This window comes from Podarcis tiliguerta, assembly GCF_965153285.1.
Source record: "Podarcis tiliguerta genome assembly, chromosome: 4".
NCBI classification, from domain to species: Eukaryota; Metazoa; Chordata; class Lepidosauria; order Squamata; family Lacertidae; genus Podarcis; species Podarcis tiliguerta.
In genome coordinates, this window is record NC_139537.1 from 56,323,564 (window position 1) to 56,340,942 (window position 17,379).

General features: G+C 47.9%; 1 long non-coding RNA gene across 2 annotated transcripts in view; it reads right to left on the reverse strand.

Moving 5' to 3' along the window:
* Positions 1 to 2,218: 2,218 nt before the first annotated feature.
* Positions 2,219 to 17,379, reverse strand: part of LOC310676932 — a 54,410-nt gene continuing 39,249 nt past the window's right edge. Inside the window, exons 3-4 of one of the 2 annotated variants that reach the window (XR_014510803.1) lie at positions 8,249 to 8,319; positions 2,219 to 2,606 (exon numbers count right to left, since the gene is read on the reverse strand). This is a non-coding gene — a long non-coding RNA (uncharacterized lncRNA). Of the gene's footprint in view, positions 2,607 to 5,028; positions 8,320 to 17,379 lie in introns of those variants that run through there. The other variant, XR_014510804.1, reaches the window with a different exon arrangement.

Here is a 17,379-nt window from a genome sequence, read left to right on the forward strand (position 1 = left end):
CGGGAGCCCACCCGGGCAGATTAACCCTTGGGCTGCTGAGTACCACCAGCCCATTCACCCGCTGCCTTTCTTCGGCTGCTTTCGAGAGAAGTCAGGCTAGGCGGCGAGGCTGGTGTTGCGGGCTGATGCAAAGGAAGGGGCTTGAGGAGCTGGGGAGGGGGAAAGAGATCTCTTAGAGATCTCTGTTAGCTCCAGAGAGGGATGGCTGGTCGGGCAGGCGGCCTCCCCAGCTTTCTGGGGTTAACTCCTCCCCGCAGGTTCAGCTCGCCGAGGATTGTTTTCTGTTTGGAAATCGGAGAAGCGGGGAGGCTATTGACAGGGAAGCGAGCGCTCGCTTTCCCTCTGGAGAGCTCAACAGCTGCTCTCGGGCGGGCAGCGCCTTGAAATCTATTTAAAGAGAGGGAAAGGGGAGGAGAACAAAGCGGGGATGGATGGAGGGAAGGCGGGAGGGAGGGAGGGCGAGGAGGGAGGGAGGGAGGGAGGGAGGGGAGGAGGACAAGCCGAAGCCTCTGAGGGGGAGAGCGAGAGAGCGAGGAGACAACGGCGGAGCAGCCGCTTTGCAGCCGGCCTCAAGATCTCACATCTGTACACTCTCCGATCGATGGCAAGGAGGGATAATATTTGTCAGCTGCAGACCTCCCCCACCTTTTCCATCTAACCCAAGAAGGAAGGGAGCCGGAGGAGGCCGTCTGTCTAAGAGGCATTTCCTCTCGGTTCCAAAAACAAAACAAGAATTAGCCCGTGATAGAAGAGGAGAAAGGAACCCCGCAAGCGAGTAAAATCCGAGCACTGGGCTGTAAAATAGTCACCTCCTGCCTGGTCCATGGTGTAGCTAAATGCAAAACCTTGGATTTAATCAGTATTGTCTGCCTTTTTTTAGAGTGCTCCGATCACTTGTAAATCCTATTGAGTTCAATGGAGAAGAACGTCCAAGCAAGGGGGCCTAAAGATCGTAGTAAGAATTGGGCTTTTACACAGCATATCCTTGACTTGGATCTCTTTCTGTGGGACTTGCTTCCAAGTAAGAGTGCTCAGGATAGAGTCTGAACATATCCCAATCCTAAACACAGTATTTGGGAGTTAGTTCTGTGAGAAACAGGGAGCTTCTCCAAATATACGTTTAAGTGTGAAAGGCAAATCAGAACATATCTGTTATTTCGACCTAAGTGATTTGTGAATCGTAAATCATAGTATGCACAATACTATATGACTTGATTAACGGTCTAATAGACTCCCTGCAAAAAACAACAACCAAAACCCTGCAAAACCCTTTTGGAGAGGAGCCTTAATCTGGGGCTGTCAAATGAGACGTGTAGTCTGATCTTGACTAGGACTGCAACCTTACCCTTGAGGCCCAGGGCTTTCCCATTTATTCATTTTTTCCAAGAGGGCACTAAATGCCGATTTAATGTTCTTACGGAGGAAATCTTCGCCAATGTGTGCTCTTTTGCAGAGGGTTTCTAACTGTGGGTTTGTCCTGAGTGTGGAGGCTTCACGGTGGTTTCAATAGGGCAAAGAAAAGCAGTGCCCTCCTAATTTGGGACACACACACACACACACACACACACACACTGCCCTACCCGCCTCGCTTGATGTCCTTGGACCGAAGCCGAACCGGCTGGATGCTGCGCCCAGAGACACAAACGAGGCGAGGAAATGCGTCTGATTCCAACGGGAATCTAAGTGTGATTCCCTACTCTACATACGACGGGGCACCAGTAAAAGTCGCTCCAGTTACCCAGGGACCTCGGCTTCACTGGGCTGTGTGGGTCGGAGCTGTCTTCCTCCCCACCCCCACCCCACCCTTGGCCTCCCAGCGAACGGTTCGCGCACACATGGTCCGCATTTTGCACAGAGGGAGCAGCGTGTTTCCTTTCGCTGCGCCGCGATTTGCCGGAGGAAGGGAAGGAAGGAGGCTGCAGATCAGAAGGGGCCGAGGCCGAACTGCAGCCTCGGGGGCGTCGCGCACATCCAGAGCACCTCGACCGCGAGCAGAGGCCGGGGTCTCCTCTCCTCGAGCGCGGCCTTCCCCGGAGGCGCGGCGCGCCAATGGGCCTTGACGTGGCTGCCCCCAGAGCTAATCGGCGCTGGATCCTGCCTTCAAGCGGCCCTTTGTGCGTCGGCCCCTCCGAGGGAGAGGGTGGGAGGAGGCCGGAGGCTCTTAGTGCTTCACCGCCGCCTGCGCTGGGGGAGGGGAAAGCTCGCCCCGGGTCTTGTTTGCCAAAAGAGAAATTTCCTGGCGGGATGGAGGGGGGGGGCGGCGGAGATCTCCACGGGCTGTGAATGCCTCCCCAAAATCCCGCAGGACCCGGACCCGGAGCAAAGGCTGACATGCCGTCTCCCACAACCTCCAAATAAAAGTCTAACTTATTTGGAATTTACTTTGACATAAAAGAGCCCATACCTGAAGCACCACGATTTGGAAGTCAGTCCTACTGAAATGAACCCGACTCTTATTTTCAAGTCATGGCGCCGAGAAACTCAGTTTCAGGACAGAATATGGATTTAAGGTGTTTAGGTGCTGCTGTACACACAGGTTTCATGACAGTGTCGATATATGGTCGTTGGTCCCGCCTGTATCTTTCCCCATTTAATCCGGATTTACCCTGTCCAAGAAAAAAACCTAGTGAGGTCACATCCAGCACATGGCTTTCCCCAAAGAGCCCTGGAAACTGTGATTTATCTCTCACACCATTATACTTCCCAGCACCCTTAAACTACAATTCCCAGGAGTCTTTGTGGGAAAACCAGGGTGCTTTAAATATCCTTTGAATGTATGACGTGGATGAGACTGGAGTTAAAATAGCAGAAGTGGCTGGTGTGGGTGGCGCTGCCGCCATGCTTATATACCAAGAGGGTTTAGGGCAAGGCAGAAGCAAGGCTGTGGCTGCACAAGAGAAACTGGCACGGCCAACCTGGCACGGCCAACCTGGTGCACTCACATAACCACGGCCTCACTATTGCTCAGCTCTGCTCCATCCCTGTAGGCAGCAGCAACACCCATTGAGGAGGATGGCAGGGCATTGCCACACCACACTGACCATTCCTGTGGGAATATAGGAAGCTACCAGACCATTGTTCCATATACTGTCTACACTGGCTGGCCGTGACTCTCTAGGGCTTCAGTCAGGAGACATTCCTAGCCCTACCTGGAAATGCCAAGGATTGAACCTAGGACCTTCGATGTTCCACCACTCTGCTGCCCCCCCTTCCCCTCTTGTTAAGGACCTATTTGCTACATCTGAATGGCCTGTTCACAACATTAAGCCCTCATCTGAAATCACCTTTCCCTCCATAGGGCCCCTGGAGCAAGATGACATTGCTTCACATCAGAAACACTTTTTAAAAAAATGAATTTCTGAGGAAATGAGTGTAGGGATCTAAGCCCACAACAGAGAGTATAAAAGAGAAAAAACTTTGATGCAGATCCACCAACAAATTGCATAGAACACTTAGTCTGAAAACTAATGAAGGTAGCAAATCTAAGGCCTATGGAAGTTAAGGAGACTGGAGGTCTAGTTCACAAAGTAGCAGGTGAGGTTAGGTGATTACACTCTTCCTACAGTCTGTATTAATGTAGCGAGGGAATCCCCTCACTAAATGGTCATCAGTATCAAAAACTCCTGGACACAGAAAATTAGACATTAGAGAAATGAGTTGTGGCCTAACTTCCATCATAAACTAGTTTCATTTCTACAGATTTGGGGTGGGGGAGAGTCATTCAGCCATGAGATCTTTCAAATGCAGGCTGAAGTGCTACAGACCAGGAACCTCATATGCTCTTTGTAGGAATTCTTCCTTACAACAGCAATGCTGTTGCCATATTTTGAAGAGCAAAAAAGAGGGCACATTTGCCAACTTCTACCATTAATTATAGATCGCTATGATGGCTCTCATTCTGCATACCCATGAAAAAGAGGATGTGTCCTGGAGAAAGAGGACATATGACAACCCTGTAAGGTTCAGAAGGTAAGACTGTGACTGGAAGCATGTCTGCTGCTCCATCCCCAAACTGCTAATTCAGTCTCCACTCAGAACCTAGTCACAATTCCTTTAGAGCAGTGGTTTTCAACCAGTGTGCCATGGCAATCTGGGGTGCCTTGAATGATGGTCAAGCATGCTGCGCGCAACATTGGCCTCTGTCTCTCTTTCCTTCCTCCCTACTCTGATGCCCTCTTGCATCTCTTGCATAGCTGTTTGTTGCAGCAGCCCTGGCTGCAAACTCTGCAGGCAAATTGTGCCTCTGGGGCTGGCCTGTGGGTGCTGGTTGCCAGGAGTTGATGCAGCCTCAGAGTAAGCAAGCAAGCGGGTGAGGGAGCCCAGTCAGCCAGTCCACCAGCCCTTGCTGTTGAGAATGGACAGACAGGTCCCAGGCCCGTTTGGGGCAGTGTGAGGAGACACCTCTATTTGGGCGGGGGGGGGGGCAGGTCAGAGACCAGAGGACTCCCAAGGAGAGGGGAGAGGAGGCTGAGGGAACGAACACTGCACAAGAGAGGGTGTTTGAAAAAGGATGAGAGGCTGCCAACTCTGCAGGCAAGGGATGACTTAACTGGGCTCCTGAGCCCCACAAGGGTGTCGCAGAAAGAACACCCGGTAGTTGGTTAAGGGAGCCATGGACTCAAAAAGGTTGAAAACCTCTACTTTAGAGGATCTCTTAAGTGATGTCCATGAAAACAGCAGCATTTGCTTGAAACCACAGCTGGGTTGAAACAATCCAGGAGGCTTAACTGGATAGGGCTTAAAACCAGGCATGGCCAAACTTGGCCCTCCAGCTGTTTTGGGACTACAATTCCCACCACCCCTGACTACTGGTCCTGTTAGTTAAGGATGATGGGAGTTGCAGTCTCAAAACAGCTGGAGGGCCAAGTTTGGCCATGCCTGGCTTAAAACAAAGACAAAACTCCGAAGGAAATTCCAAATAAACACAGTCAGTGTTGCAACCTGAGCAAGAGAGGAAGAGGAAGAAATTGAGTGATTTGGTGTGAAAAGGTTAAATATTGCAAGAAAGTAGAGAGTTAAAGTTCGGAATGTCAGTTGGCTTAATAATTTTATATGCCTTTTCATCAAGTAATTAATTAAAAGGTAATATATTTTCATAATATGAAAATCTCAGGATAAGTACCTCTTTTGAGATACTGAAATTAATACATAAATAAGTTATGGTGATGAAGAGGATAATAATAAAAAGCATTCAGATACTACAAGTGCAAGTGCTTGACGTGTTTGACTTCGTAATGACGTTAGAAAGTCCCTGATACAGAGCTGGGAGGGCAGGAAGACAGTACACAACTGGTCTTCCTCCTTCTTTCCCCGCTGTGTGTAGATCATATATTCTGAGCACAGGATATCCTGGGTCCACAGCCTCCTGTGTGTCTTTATTTGTTCCGGGAGCTGGTGCTGCTAGATGACAGTCCCAGCTTCATTTATGCTGCGTCTCCTTAACTAAAGCTTTCAGGGTCTCTTTGCCTGCATTCTCCCAACCCCTCCTCGCATTCCCGACTGGCCTTTTGCTGCGGGCAGGAAGCCTGTTATTTTGTGACCGCTGATTAGGCGGAGAGCAGCCCCTCCCCCCAAGCCATCCCTGTCCCCCTCTCTGCTCCTAGAGCTACGCTTCGAAGAAGAAGCCCCCTTGCACCAGCCGTTTCTCCCCTCTTGGCTCTTTAAAATAGAGAGGTTGTTGTATTCTCCCACACAGAAGCGTCACGAACAATGCTTACATTCAGCCCATACAGCTCCCTTCTGTGGGACCCTGGCAAGAGAAGAGCCATTCTTTAGAGTGCGCGACAAAGAAACTGCAGCCCAACGGGGCTAAGGGAAGGCTTTGCAGAATCAGAGGCTGAGTTCTTCAAGCCACTGTCTCGGAAATAGGCCTCGCTGTGCAGACAATGGGCTCTGCCGAGGGAAAGAGGGCTCTTGAAATCACTTAAACCGGCCTGTCTGATGGGAATGTGTCTAACAGTGCGAGCGACGCTGACGACCACCGTTACAGCCCTATATGAAGCACATCCCTTTGGAGTGGCTGCGGTGATTGAGCCCTTGAAGCTCCGTGGGCCTTATTCCCAAGGAAGGTCTGGAGTGGCCAGACCTTCAAAATCTGCTTGTCGCCCATGTCATTGTGCAGTTAGTAAATAAGACTTGGGAGAAGTGGCCCCAAGTCACTTGTAGATCGTTAACATCACTTGGTTTAGTGGTTTGTTGATGGCAACGTCAGCCACTTGGGGCTTACCACGGATCACTCAGGCAGGGAGAAGGGAAGAGCAGAAGCGGGTTGAGATGGAGGGATTTTTCACAGCTGTTAAAGGCACATACACAGCCCAGTTACTTCGGACTACTTGAATCTGTTCCTTTAACACCATTCAGGTTAACAGAACTACGAATTTGGACAGATTCATGGAAGAGAAGGCTATCCATAGCTACTAGCTATCATGGCTGTGCTTCAGCCTCCCTGTCAGGCAGTAATGCTTCTGAATACCAGTTGCTGGAAATCACAGGAAGAGAGAGTGCCTTTGTGTTCTTGTCCTTTTCCCACACGCACTAGGAGAACAGGATGCGGAACTAGATGGACCACTGGCCTGATCCTGCAGGCTCTTATTATGTTCTTAAATACTGAACACACTCGATATATGACTGGGTCCTCAACAAATAGGCACCTTCTTTCAGCAGACTATATTAACTTTTTACTGAATGTTAACTCACAATTTAAAACTCAAACAGATATATTGCGAGAAGAAACTGTTGTGCATCAGTCACATGAGGTGGAGCGTGTGCCTGTTGGTAGTGGGACTGTACCTTCCAAAATCATCAGGAAATTTCTGTTTGGGCCAATCTTTTCTAGGTATTTCAGGAAACTTTCCACTGAGCTTTAGGTCTCCTGCACCAAATCAGTTTGCAACCAGCTTTTTCATTTGGCTAGCTGGTCTGCTGTCCAGTATGGGCTGGGTGGGAGAAGAGAGTCTTGCATTTCCTAAGCAGCTGGTTTAGTTAGTAGTTTAAGTATCTTCAGCTCAAAAGCAAGGAGCCCATCCATGGTCTCAAGTTGGGGAGGTCACTTGGGCCATCTCACTGCCCCATGTTCTTCGACCAAGGGCTCAGGGCCAAGGAACTGAGGGTCCCAGGGCAGGTCAAAGGTCTGGGCCTTTGGCTCTCTCCATTGAGGCAAAGGTCTGAAGACTTAACTCTTGTGCCACTGAATTGCAGCAGCAGTGCATTCCCTGGGGATGGCTTAAGAAATAAATAAATGGAAATGTCTGCAGGCTAGCAAGGAAGCCAAGTTGTCTCTCCTCCATTCCTTGTGGGTATACTTTCTTTTTTAAGGCTCTTCACTGGCTTGCGGACTTCTGGCCACATTTACAAGCCAACTGACTCTTTCAGCACTGCCTGCCCCCTCCAACAAATGTACTTCAGATGTCTCTATAAGGGTGTCCTGTTTATAGTTCCAGCTAAACAGCCTGGGACTACCAACCTTGGTTTCCTGCTCCGCGTCATCAGTGATGTATATAGGCAAACCACTGGAGGTGGATTACTTACTCCTTATCTCCTTTTAACAACCAGAGGGGTTAAAACAGTCATTTCCTTCCCCCACCCTCCTCCCCACGGAAAGCCTACGAATAAAGTGGAGATTCTCATCTGGGTTTACTGACTACGATTGAGCATCGGGGGGGGGCGGTTTGAACGGGAGGGAGGAAGCGCCGTTGTAGATTAGCGCGAAGCATGTAGCTTAATTGGGTTTAAAACATCACTTCAATACTAAGTATTCACCTAAGGGTGGGTGTGCATGTGTGCGCGCGCGTGCAGTGCAGGGCAGGATCCACTCTCTGGCCGTCCTGTTTCAGCAAAACAGGGTGTTTAAAAGGTACCTAATCCGCATGAAGTGGCCTTGAGCATGCGCCCCAAATTGCACGGGCGAGCAGAGCGCACGGAAGATTTCCAGCCAAAGAGGCAGCAGCTGTTAAATTTGTTGGGAGAAAAAGCCTTTCGCCAGGCAGAGGTTGTTCTGTTTTGCTCTCCGCCTAAACAGAACCATGCACCGTTGAAGAAGCAATGCCTTCCTCCCCAGCGAGCGAGCGAGCCAGCTTTGCATCCCTCCCGCCCCTCCCCCCTTCTTAACCGGCTGGATTTGACCTTGGCGGCCTTGGTTGAGGCTGTTGTTTAGCTGAGGCTGCCGCTCAGGGAATATTTCACAGGGTGAGTCTCTCTCCTCCGCCGCCGCTCCTTTCAGCAACTGGTTTGCTCTTTGTATTGCTTTTACCTTTCGCAAGGAAGAACACCTCCCAGGATCTCCTTTCATCCTTGTTGCTGACATACGCTTCCTCTTCTTATCTGAAAGACCACCAAACCGAATCAACCCTATTTTAGGGGAACCGAAGAGGAAGATTTTGTTTGTTTGTGGACTTGGCTCCGTTTATTTCCCTCCTCCTCCTCCTCCTGATCCCAGGGCCACCTTTTCTCGCAAGGAAACCCCACCGGCCATACGGAAATCGTGGTTTGCATTGGTTTAGACATGCAAGCGTGCTCCACCGAGCCGGGCTGCAAGACGGAAGGCGACAGCGCTGTGTGGCAGGAAATCATTTGATAGGCCAGGGCAGGGGAAACAGCAACAGCTACGAACCAGTTAAAAAACACAACCACGGGAAAAGCCCCGAACAAAACACAGCCTCGCGTTCTAAATCCAAGAGGCATCAGAAAGAGACCTTTATGAAACAATAGATGGGGGGGGGGGAGGCGTGGTGTGTGTGTGTGTGTGTGTGTGTGTGTGTGTGTCCATGACGTGAGCCCTCTCTGCAATAACAGCAGATCGATCCCTGCTTTTTCACAAATGCACCCACGGACAGCATGTTCGATGGTTTTTATATACACAGGCGTCCGTAAAGCCGAGAATGTAAATAGTTGCCTACACGCTGAAATTTTAATGTAAAAGCAGAGCGCCGTATGTTTGGCAGCCTTTGGCTGCCGAGCCAAGAAAACAGACCGCAAAACTCGGGAGCGCGAGCGGATTTGCAGCAAAAGTTGACTCGCTACCAATCGCGATGCAAATCGGGGCTTTCGAGCAAGCAGAGGGGAGGATTTATTTATTTACATGTCCATACAGGCGCATACATCCGTGCGCGCTGGGGCGCCCGACTGCACCGGGAAGACCACGGGGAATGGGTGGATTTACTGCAGCCCAGTGATCTAAGGTGAATGGCTGCGCGCGGAAAGGGGAAAGAGGCTCCCGGGGCTGCGGCCCCAGCCTCGCGGGTGGCAGCTGCCGAGCTGCTGCAGAATTCCCCTCTTGCTTGCCTTGCCTGCTTCCTCCGCGTCGCGCCTGCGCGATGAGCTCCCGAGGAACGCCTGCTCAGGAAGCGTGCCCGGAGCCTTACCCGCCGCTGGAGCGGCCTCTCCGGCCTCTTGCTCCAGCAAGGCATAATGCCACATTAATATGAAACGGCTTGCTACACAGAAAGGCGTCGCTAATTAGGAAATTGATGGGAAGGGGGGCAGGGCGACAGGCTTTGTGAGCTGCCTGTCGGAAAAGCAGAACAGACCGGTCCCTTGTCCCGACGCTTCCCCAGCCCTGGAAACTTCTCCAGGCATCTTGGAGTAGCGGCTATCCGGACGTGCGGGAGAGAGACCAGTGGGCCAATGTGGGTAGCCGCGCTCTGCAGTTTGCCAGCCACACCCTCGATGCCTGGGAGGATTTGAAGCTCTGTAGGGAATGTTTCGCTTAGGTGAAATCCAAGGCCTGCTTCTCTCTCTCTAGTGGTAAACCAGGAGTGGGAAACCTGTGGTCTTCTCAGAAGTTGCTGGACTACAACTCCTATTGACTACTGACCATGCTGGCTGGGGTGGATGGGCGTTGGAGTCCTTTCCATTAACATCTGGAGGGCCACAGGCCTGGGCCCAGCAGAATCCTGGTAGGGCTTAAGAGATTGAATGCTCCCGACATTTTAGGGTGAGCGGAGAGCTCCCAGCTCCTGCATGTAAAGGGAAATGGCTAGGTGAGAACCCTGATCTCTGACTCCATTTTTCTATGTGGAGTGGACTCTGCAAGGAAGTATCAATGGTGGCCTGGTGCCCATCGGTAGGGTGGAAGGCAAGGAGGCCATCGGTAGGTGGAGCCAGAGCCAATAACTCCCAAAAGCAAAGATGGATGCATGGATGGGGCCGACTATTTCCTGGCTTGCCCCCATCCTCTTTCTGAGATCTACAAGGGTAAAACTGAGACTAAGGAGGAGGAAGCTGACAGCCAGAGTCATCCCCTGGGCTAGTTATACACCAGAAGGCTGGCAGGTAGGAACTGGCTGAGAGCAGACTGAGGTTGGTGGGCACTGCCCTCTTCATAACTGGCCAAGCCAGCCTCCACTTAGTAATCTTGTTGCATGATATCTGCTTTGAGCAGGGGTTGGGTCAGATGACCTCCTGTTATTTAATGTGAGCCCCCACCAGACCTCAAGAGATGCAGCTCCGACACAGGTTCAGCACCTCAATGAGAACTGGGCCTCTTTAATAGGGTTCTGAGACCCTCTGCTCACTTTGATGGAATAACACCTCCTTTGCTGAGTTTGCATGTCATTTCTTAGACCTCTTCAGATTCTTTGAAGCCCTCATTTTCTTGCCTACAATTGACTCCTCCGTACAACCTCTACTTGAAAAACAAATATAGAAAAAGCACTGGCATTTGAGAGATGATTTACTATGCATTCCTCAAACTGTTGGACCAACAGTGCTCACACTTTTGCTGACTTAATTGCACTGATTTCTGCAACTGTGGACTGGCCTAAGCAAAAATATATCACATTTATATGTTTGTAGATCTGTCTAAAATGAATGTCTACATTATGAATACATTTTGTTTTAATTATCAAACGCTCCATGTCAATGAGAATGTATTTAGACAGGCAGTTCACTAACTACTTAGGATGCTTGTGGGTTAGAAGGAAACTTTGAAACACTTCAGAACTAAACTTAAGGCAGCAATATGACCTTTCATAGATCCTTTACTCTGTCTTCATCATTATGAAACAATGGTGTTACCAGTGAGCATCTAAGAACTCCAGTTATGTATACTGGCAGCTGCCAGAATGCCTTTGGCTAAACTCTTGAGAAGGAAAGAACAAGAACAACAAAAGCAACTGGCTTAAAAATGTTTAGAAAATGATGACCTATCAAAAAATCTTCAATACAATATCCATCTGTATTAAATGTCCAGTTGTCAGTGGTTCACAGTGTGTCTAGTGAGATCACCTTTCCACATAGTATATTTAAATTTCTTTTCTGTAAAAGTTACATTTTTATTGATGTATGCAGAAAATCAATAAATGTTATTTTAAAAAATAAATATGATCCTGCATCTGTTATAATCTGAAAAAGGTACTCTGCAGCTTTCTGCTTTATTGGCATTAGTGTTTTCCGTTTGCCAAGTTGTTTTATTCTTGCTGAACGTTTGTTTGTGAAACTCAATAGATTCCTACCACATACAAGCCAAGGCCCTAAATGAGTACCAATGAACTTTTGTGGCTGGGCAGACATTTCCATAACTGTAACAACCAGAAGGGGAAATTGTAATCTAATTTGAAACTAATTTGTACTAAATCTAGCAAGGGATATGGGCCTCTACTAATGCTGATCTGGTGCCACTGAACTTCAGGGATGCTGGTCTGCTGATGTGTAAATAAGGGCTTGCATCCCATACATCAGGGGTGGAAAGCCCTTTTCTGTTGAAGACCACATTGGCTTGGGGAAATCTGTTGAAGGCCACTTGCTTGAGGTTGGTGAGGCTGCAGCCAGTGATGGGCAGGGCCAAAGTCAGAACCAAAGTGGAAGAGGCAACCTCTCTCTGTGTTGCCCTCTCTCTTCCTTCCCTTTCCCCTTGCTTGGCACCCTCATGAAATTAGTTGGCACTTGGGCTGCAGGCTGTCCTCTTCTGCCATGGGTGAAAGTGCTACATGTAGGGGGTCCAACTGAAATGGGTAAAATCCATAAACCAGTGTTGTTGAAATTATCAGAACACAAGGGTTTAACAATGCACTTAATTTGCATTATTTCAAAGGTCTTAAAAACAAGCTGAACTTTCTCTGAACTGTGGCTCTTTCAGTGGAAGTAAGTTCCATTCATCTATTTCTAAATGAATGTGTTTATGATGGGACACCAGATTGTAAAGGAACTACTTACTTCAAAGCAGTTCTGTAGGTTTAAAAATTTAAGAGTAGTCTTGATTATGGATTGCAGACACAGCTATGCTTCCCCTGCTGCATATAGTGTTCTATTGCAGATGTCCAGAGAGGAGACAGATGCCCAGAAGGATATACATGGACACGACAAAGATGGGAGAGAAGACAGGTTTTGAATACATGAGTAGTAGAATATTGTCATTTCAATGACAAAAGGAAGTACAGGAAATATGAGACTCTGGTAGCTCAAGAAGGCCTTGTGCAATTGAGTACCAAAGGGGGATATGGCTTCAAATAGTCATGCAGGGTATCAAATGAGATGAAGAGCCAAATTCTTTACCCATAGTATTGTACAAAAATGACAAGGTTACCTGAATTTTAAGCCATACCAGCCAGCCAGCCAACCATAATTACTGCTAGATGTTCCTGTTAGCATCACTGAGAAAAAACAGTAGGCATTATATAGTGCCCCCCCCCCGGAGTGGTATTAATAGTACTTGGTGAGGATGCAGTTTAGATCAGGAAAACAGTGTAGGGGGACAAAAGAACCTTCATGCAGTGCTGCTGCTCTGGTCAAAAGAGAAGCCCCTGTCAGTTAGGTTGTGATTCACTATCAGTTGAAATCTAGGGCCCAAAACTGAAGGGATCTAAAACATCCAATAATCAAGCCAGATTAAGATTGGTTGGCGCCAATTTTTTTTGGGGGGTGCACAAGAAAACATGACTGTTTATAGAATAGAGATGCATAAGTCTGGTTAAAGGAACCAACATCTGGTGTCTATGATGCCAGCACTAACGTCCATTTTTCAGCCATTTTATTCATCCTTCTATATCACAGCAATGGCCATGTGAGGTAGGTTAGGCTACCCAAGGCAGGAAGTGTGCAAAAACAGTGATACTGTGTTAAGTGAACATGGTTAGAGTACTTCCTTTTTGTATTTTCTCCTAAGTAGTGGTGGCAGCTTGGGAAAGGGCATTCTCTGTGGCAGCCCCTAAATTGTGGAACTCTCTTTCCAGCTTCATCATGCAGCTTTCAGCAAACGCTGAAGATGCAGGTTTGTTTTTTTACCATGGCTTCTGACATTTCATATGTATGTTTTCCAGACCCACCTTCTTTATGTAAGTTGCTTTAAAAGACCATAAGTTGTTTAAGTTGTTGTAACCTGTCCTGAGAGCTTTGGGTAAAGGACAAGTAATACATTGTAATTATATCTAATTATTATTGTCATCAAGGTTGGCAAAAAACCTGTTTTCAGCTGGCTGCATTGTTAAATGGCATGTGCTGAGGTGTTCTAATTTTGTTGTTGTTGTAAAACTTACAACATTATAAGCATGTTAGTGTTTAGGATACCACAATACTTTTTTGCAGTACCTTATTTCACACATTCAGTTTGGGGGAAGGGGTCCCTATTTTGGGGACTGTACCACCTTAATCCAGCCATGCCTACAAAGGTCAGGGAATGAAACCCTGGAACGCTGTTGCCAGTGAGTGTAGAACAATTCATTATAAGGAAGCTTCCTACAAATACCATTTTTTTTATTTATACAGTCAAGTCAGTCAGTCTGCTGTCCTTCATCTGAAGATCTCAGGGTGGTTCACAGCATAAAGATACAAGATAAAAACACAAAATACATAATAAAAACAGGAACAAAGCAAACCAGTAACTCCCCCATTCTACAAACTCATTAAAAAAAATAAAGGATCTTAATCAGCAAAAGGCCTGGTTGAAGAAGAATGTTTATGCCTGGTGCCTAAAGGTGTACAGTGGTACCTCGGGTTAAGAACTTAATTCGTTCTGGAGGTCCGTTCTTAACCTGAAACTGTTCTTAACCTGATCTGTTCTTAACCTGTTCTTAACACTTTAGCTAATGGGGCCTCCCGCTGCCACTGCACCGCCGCTGCACGATTTCTGTTCTCATCCTGAAACAAAGTTCTTAACCCGAAGTACTATTTCTGGGTTAGCGGAGTCTGTAACCTGAAGCGTCTGTAACCTGAAGCGTCTGTAACCTGAGGTACCACTGTATAATGAAGGAAGAAAAAGGCCCATTCTAGTGCTGCCACTCTCCGAACCTCTCATGGAGGAGACACACAAAGAAGGGCCTCAGATGATCATTGCAGGCCGGGTCTGGGTTGGTTCATATGGGGAGACTGTGGTCCTTGAGGTTTTGTGATCCTGAACTATTGTAAGGTTTTATGGGTCAGAACCAGCACTTTTAATTGGGCCCAGAAGCAAATTGGCAGCCAGTGCAGTCAGGTCAGAATTGGTGTAATATGTTTAAACTGTCTTGCCCTTATGAGCAATTTGGTTAGCTGGCAAATTCTGCACCAGCTGACGTTTCTGAACCATATAACACATTGAAGTAATCTAATCTAGAGGTTACCAGAGCATAGCTGGGCTGTCCCTGGCCAGATAGGGGCATAGGTGGGCCACCAGCCTACGCTGATAGAAGGCACACTCAGAATAATTATACTACACAGCTTTTGTAGATTGTATCTTTCAGACTGTAGGAGAGAGATACAGGTTTGTGGTAGGGGTTGATCCTTTACACCTGGGTCAAAACATTCTACCTACACCCATCAAAGCTCTCCAGCCAGCTGAAGCACCTCACCATCCAGCACCTCTTTCAGCGCTCTTTTTCTATCTCACATGCCCTTTCTCAGTTTTCTCTCCCTGGTCTCTTCACCATCTATTCCTGCAGCTCCCAGCTCCCTATCACTAAATCCCTTCCCACGTGCCTTTTCATGCTCTGCAACATCCTCCCACCTAATCATCCCAGACAATTAGCCCTGCCATCTTTCCTTTCTGATTCCAGGCCACAACCATGTCATATCCCGGCAGTAAATGCTGGCAATTTGCAAGCTCCGCAAGGCCACTCTGCTCTTCTTCACTTGACACAGTCCTTGACACTTGGGATGCATAGAGGGAAATGAGAGAGGATGATGGAAGAAGCATTTGCCCAGGCCATGCAGAAGCAGCCTTGGTGAATCAGCTCAGTCTTTTTTATTGACTCGTATCAGTTTGGAACAAATTATGTTTTGAGGGAATTTCACAGGATACTATAAAATTGGGTGCAGCAATCTCCCACCAAATCTACTTATTTAATAAAGCATATTTATTTTCTGTCTCTCACTGAAGTCCTGACACGTATTTTTCCCCACTGATGACAATGCAACCTCACCAGGAAGAAATAGCAAGAATTAAAACTGACCCATAGGCAGCTAATTTCACAGTCGTGGGTTCAAGTCCCACATTGGGCAAAAGATTCCCGCATTGCAGGGGGTTAGACTTGATGATCCCCGTGGTCCCTTCCTACTCCGCAATGCTATGATCTCATGTCTCAAATGGGATCCAATATGAGCCAATAAATGTGCTTAGGATAAGGAAGCAGTCCAACAGATGGTACATTCCAGTGCAGGCAAGTTGCTTGACAATCAAGGCTTCTAAAACCAGTGGACTCCAGTGGTCTCTCAGAGAAGCTAACAATCTCATCCACAACTAAGAAAGAACTCCAACAGCCACAATTCTAAACATATGGAAGGCAACAAGATTCACAAGAACAAGAGGTTCAAGCCCTATCTGTGTGATTTACTTTGCAGGTACAACATATGCTAGGATTTGTTTCCTTGTTTATTTGAGCAAGTATTTTTACATTGCCCTTCATTAAAAAATCCGAGGGAGGTTTGCAGTACATAACAATAAAATGGCGCATTAAAAGCCAACAGATATAGTAAAAGCAGTAACAACTACAGAAGACGGACAAATCTCAATAGTACTGGAATCAATGACCAGCAAAGGTCTGAGTGAACATGTAGGTTTTCAGAAGCAGGACTGGGACTGGCCCTGCGATAAATAGCAGCCTGGGTGTGGAGTGCCTTCAATGTCCAACCCCCCCCCCCCAGCCATGGTCAGCTTTACAAGGCCACCCAGAGGGTTTATGGGGCCTGGTACAGGTGTGAAGTTGGGATCCCTGCTGATGCCCCCTGCAAGGACCCATGCATGTGTGCACAAATGTGGGAGTCTACATACAAGAATTACTGCACGCACAAGCTGCAAATTCTCACCTGCAGATCTTCCTTGCCCTGGGATCAAGCAGAATGACAGATGTGCTTCATTATTTTTTTTATTACATGGGATTAAGGGAATAGGGATTAGGTTATACTTCTCCTGCCTGAGTACCTCCTCCAAATTCCAACCTCCTTGTGGCAGAGATTTTTTCTGCTTTCTGGGGCTCAGTCTCACATGTCTTCTGGTTCTGGGCTGCTGTTTGCCTTCTCCACTACTCAGGAAGAATTATTCCCTTAAGGCCTGGCCTCACAACACTCCTACAGCTTTCCTGTGGCAACTGCCACAGAAAATTACTCTCTGGTAGCACCTTGCCTTGAAATATTAGGTGCGTTGACTTACCATTGACGGCCAATGTTATGCACAGGACCCGAAGCAGGGGGCCCCTAGCTTTCTGCATGCATGGGGCAATTGCCCCATCCTCTGAGCAGTCCTGTGGCTTTGTAGTGCTACCAAGTTGTATGGCTTGTGCAGAATTGCAAAACATATCAGTGTAGCAGGTCTACTTCCAGACTTTTCCTCAACAATGTTTGTGAAAGGGCCCAGACTCAACTTCCTATTTGCTGTTCTGCTTTCAATGCACTCTTGCACCAGCTCTAGAAGCCAGGGCTGACCCAAGGCATTTTGCCCATGTCCTGATGTCAATGTCACCCACCCCACAGATCTAGGTTCTCACCCAGTCCCCTCCCTGCACCCACACTGCTGCCACAACTGTATCTTCACCTGTGACTGCCCCCATGACACAGCGGCAGTGGTGATGATGCAGTGGATGTCGGGTCAAGGACAATGATGCCTTGTCAGTGCAGGAAGCCCCAGCAGGGCCGGCAGCGATGCAACAGCAGGGGTTGGATCCCCTGCCTGAAATGGCTTCACCTGACATCATGCATGAGCTGCCCCTGCTAGGATCCCAATGAAGTCTCTGCCATGTGGTATGGTGGCTCTCAAATATTGAATCTCATGGTTTTTTAGGGCAACATTCTTCATTTTCTTCAGCAAACACACAAAGTGGGGGCTGCTATAAGTTCCCTGCCAGCTCTAAACATTCCCTCCTCAGCTACAAGAAGCAGGCCCTCTTTGGGAGTAGTATAACAAGCCTTAAAGCAACAATATATCATATACTGTACTACAGCCTCCTATGCTGTACTTTCTTCTTCAGTCTTCTTCCT